Genomic DNA, 4,253 nt, shown 5'->3' with positions numbered 1-4,253 from the left:
ATGATCATGAACATGCCTGTATGGTTTAGAATCACAAAGTATGAAAAAGTCTCTACGTAGAAGGCAGAGGAAGTATAACATTTATTTAGACACCAGAGGATCCAATCCCAAGATCAATAACCTCAATTCCATATAGCAGTAATTATATTCCAAAACCAGTAAGCCCACATCAATGTAGCAACAAGGAAATTATAACACGGTATTATAGCAAGGAACCAAGTCACCTTGCAACCTTTCCCCCTGCTAAGGCCTTCCTGTAAACAATCACTCATGAATCCTGTCTTCTTGCCTGCATCCTCTCCACAATTCTGAAAGTTCTTGCAGTTCTCAGAGTCTTTGCAGTCTCCTGGATTCTCTGGATTCTCAGTTCTCCAATCGCTGTGCTGTAGATTCTCAGCTCTTTGATCTGTGATCTGCTCTCTTGTCTGCACTCTCTGCTCTGCAGTCTCTCTCAGTGCCGACTGCTTCAATGTTTTCTTGATGTCCGCTTCTCAATTCTCCTCAATTCTGCTACCCTTGGTTCTGATGTTCTCAGTTCTGTTGCTCTCAGTACTGGTTTTTTTTGGTTTTTTTTGTTTTTTTTTGGTTTTTTTTTGGGTTTTTTTGTTTTTTTTTTGTTTTGTTTTGTTTTGTTTTTTAGAGAACAGACTTTATTTAGCCTAACCAATCAAGGAAAAAAAAAACACAGAAAAGACTCATGTCCAAGCTCATGAACAGTCAAGAAAACTCTCCTTCCCTTTTTTTTTTTTTTGGCGGGGGTGGGGGAGATCATCGTCCCCCTGATAACACAAGGAAGGCTAGGTAGAGAAGGATGTACATGGGATTCTCCTCCTGACCACTTGGGAGTGGGCAGGAGTTCTGGCCTCCCAGTAGGCTGCACCCCTCAGCAGAGCCATGTTCTGCAGGCCTTCCCAAGTTCCCTTTGCAGTAGTAGCAATTCCTTCTCATCCTCCTTTGCATGGGGGTGGGGAGTGGGGGGGTAGTGAGGAAGGTCAGGCTTCAGGCTAGAGGTCTAACTCCTCTAGCACAGAATTTGGGTGGGTAATAATAGATGGTCTCCAGGGCTGACTCTTTAAATGAAACTTTGAGCTGTTTATGGCGTCTCTCAGAGGACTTCTTGGCGAGGCAGCTTCGGTTGAGACGGACATAGCCCCCAAGCACCAATATCTCCTCAGCAGTGGGGTACCGCTTCTTTCTAAGGCCAGAGGCTGCTGGGGGCCTAGACTGCCTGTGTCTCCTGTGGCGTGGGGCTCCTACCCTAGACCCAGATTTTATCCCACAGAACAGGTGACTTGTTAGCCCTGCCAGCTGAGGAGATGGTAGTGCAGGGGGTAGGGGAGATACTGAGGGTGGTAGGTGGTGCTGAGGCCCTGAGTTTCTGGTTACAGCTTCCACGGGTGGGAGGGGCTTGGTCACAGAGCTCACCATCTTGCTTCTATCCCCAGCTTCTTCTTCAGCAGCCTCCATCCTTCCTTCTCCAGCCTCTACCCCAAGCAACCCCAACTTCTTATCTCCAGAGCCTGAACTCACGGGCTTCTGTTCCGGAGCCTCTGGTCTCCCAGCACTCTGTTTCAGAGCCTTCCAAGACTTCATTCTCCATTTCTGTCCTTCCATCTGTCTAGAACTCTTCTCTCCACCCTCTCCTGGGTTCAATCTCCTTTCTGCTGCCTCCATCACTCCTGAGCTTGGTTCTGGAAACCCCCTAGGATTTAGCCTACATCTCTGTGTCTCCGAAAGTCCCGAATTCTTCTTGGATTTCCTCTGTGTCAGTCTCTGTTCTGTCTTGGATTCTCCTGGGCTCAGTCTACATTCTATTTCAGATCCCCCAGAAGTCTGTTCTTGAGGTTCCACTGGTTTCCCATTTTGTTGTTGAGCTTCCCCAGTGCTTTTCTCCCATTGCCGTGACTCTGATAGTTCTAGACTCCTCTCTTCCATCTCCTTTGGGCTTAGCCTCCACTCCAAAGCCTCTGCAGGCCCAAGACTCTGCTCTCCAAGTTCTGCTACCCCCAGCCTTTTTTCTCCAGCCTCCCCCAGGCTCAGTTTCTGTTCTCTTGACTCTCTTCTCACCAGACTCTGTTCATGAGCTTCTGTTGGGCTGGATCTCTGCTCTTGGGCTTCCACTTCTCCTGAAATATGTCCATGATCCTCAGGTGGCCTCCTATCAGTGAGCCACTTTCTTGCATGCCACTGTCGCCACCTCTTCTGCTTCTTCCACACTTGGCGGATGAAGCTGACAAAGCGATCCCTGTGGACAGGTCTGATGGCCTCCAGAATGACAACAGGTTTATCAGATTCAGGAAGTGCCTCACCTATAGCCTCATTCCCAAGACCTGGTTCTACCACTGGCACCTGGCTTGTCATGGAGTCTCTCCGACAATCCCTGTTTCCGGACTGGCTTCGGGCCAGTTGGTCCCTCTCACCCTCCTCTTGGCCTCGAACAGCAGCCTTCTCCTGTCTTCTCCTGGCTGGTAGTTGTAGTTTTCCGTCTGGTACAGTAGCCATGGTCCCAATGGGGCAAGAGAACTGGCAGGGAGGAGATGGAGCCGTGAGAAAGAGTTGCCAAAGAGAGGAAAGAAGTAAAAGTGGGAGAGAGCCAGAGGATGAGAGCAATAGTGGGGCCTCTCAGTACTTCTCTCACACTCTGGGCTCTCTTTATATACAGTCCTAGGCGGCATCTGATTGGCTAGAACTCTGGGCACTTATAAATATCTCTGGTCTTAGCACCTCTCCTTAGGTGTGAACCTGAAGGTTTCACACCTTTTGTGACCTAAATAGCAAAAAGGTGTGGGCCTGGGGCTTGGCACCTATTAGGTAAAGGATGTAAGCCTGCCTATAATCAAGCCTCTCCTAATCAAGTTTCCCTTAACTGGCTCCACCTGAGAAACTTTCCTTAACTACCTCCACCTGAGTCCTATTGAATGGGTGGGAAAGATCTTTAATCACATTATCACCACAAAAGCTTATCACTCATTCTTTTTACACAAATGGCCCACCTCCTTTTTCAGTCATACATACAATGGATGATGTCTGGGGTGCCATGTTTTGTTCACGAGTCACTGCTTGAAATATGCTGCAGCCTACTTATGGCCCCCATGTACCACCCCAGGTTACCTGTAATTGACATGCTTCAGAATCTGCGAAATACCATGATTTGTAGCCATTGGACAATTCCAGGACAATATGGTGGATAGTAAGAAAGACATCCGTGTTCATTCCTACCTCAATGACTTGACTTGGAAACTTGTGGCTTAGTGGAAAGACTGTAATTGAGAGCTGGTTCAAATTTCAATCAATCAATCAATTAATAAACATTCATTAAGTGCCTACTATTTGCCAGACACTGTGCTAAGTCCTGAGGATAAAAAAAGAGGCAAAAGACAGTCCTGTCTACAAGGAGATCATAATCTAACGAAGAGATGACATGCAAAAAGATAGGTACAAAACAAGCTCTGAATAGGATACATAGGAGATAATTAACAGAGGGAAGGCACTAGAATAAAAAGGGATTGGGGAAGGCTTCTAGTGAAAGATGATATCTTAATTGGGACTTAAAGGAAGCCAAGGAAGTCAGTAGTCAGAGAGTGGAGGAGAGATAGTGTTCCAGGCCAGTGTTACTGGATCAAAGATTACTTTGGGGGAGTAAAGCTTAAGAAGACTGGAAGGTAGGAGGGGACTTTAACAAAGCATTGTGTATTTGATTCTGGAGGTGACAGAGAGCTTCCAGAGTTTATTGAGTTGGGAAATGACATAATTTGACCTGAGCTTTAGGAAAATCACTTTAGTGGCTGAACGGAGGATGCATTGGAGTGGAGAGTGAATTGAGGCAGGCAGACCCACCAGGAAGCTATTGCACTAATGCAACAGGGCCTGCACTAGAGTGGTTGCAGGGTCAGAGGTGAGAACGAGGCATATTTGAGAGATGTTGCAAAGGTGAAATGAAGAGGCCTTGGCAATAGATTGGATATGGTGGGTGAGAGATAGTGAAGAATCCAGGATGATGCCTAGGTTGTGAGCCTCAGGGACTGAAAGGATAGTGTTGTCCTCTACAGTAATAGGGAAGGTAAGAGGGGGAGGAAGTTTAGGGGGAAAGATAATGAGTTCTCTTTGGGCAAACTAAGCTTAAGAGGTCTACTAGGCATCTAGTTCAAGATATCTGAAAGGCAGTTGGAGATGCAAGATTGGAGGTGAGTTTGGGGCAGGATAGGTAGTCTCAATTTTTTGGGTAAAGTATGAGACAAGGTTCTCAGCTAAGA

The 4,253-nt window shown here is 46.8% G+C and overlaps 1 pseudogene; it reads right to left on the bottom strand.

Moving 5' to 3' along the window:
- Nucleotides 1–883: 883 nt before the first annotated feature.
- On the bottom strand, nucleotides 884–2,517 carry LOC118854711 (annotated as a pseudogene).
- Between the last annotated feature and the right edge of the window lie 1,736 nt (nucleotides 2,518–4,253).

The sequence above is a fragment of the Trichosurus vulpecula genome, chromosome 6 (assembly GCF_011100635.1).
Source record: "Trichosurus vulpecula isolate mTriVul1 chromosome 6, mTriVul1.pri, whole genome shotgun sequence".
Lineage (NCBI taxonomy): Eukaryota > Metazoa > Chordata > Mammalia > Diprotodontia > Phalangeridae > Trichosurus > Trichosurus vulpecula.
Note: the sequence above shows the minus strand (reverse complement) of the source record. Positions and strands in the feature narration are given on the sequence as shown.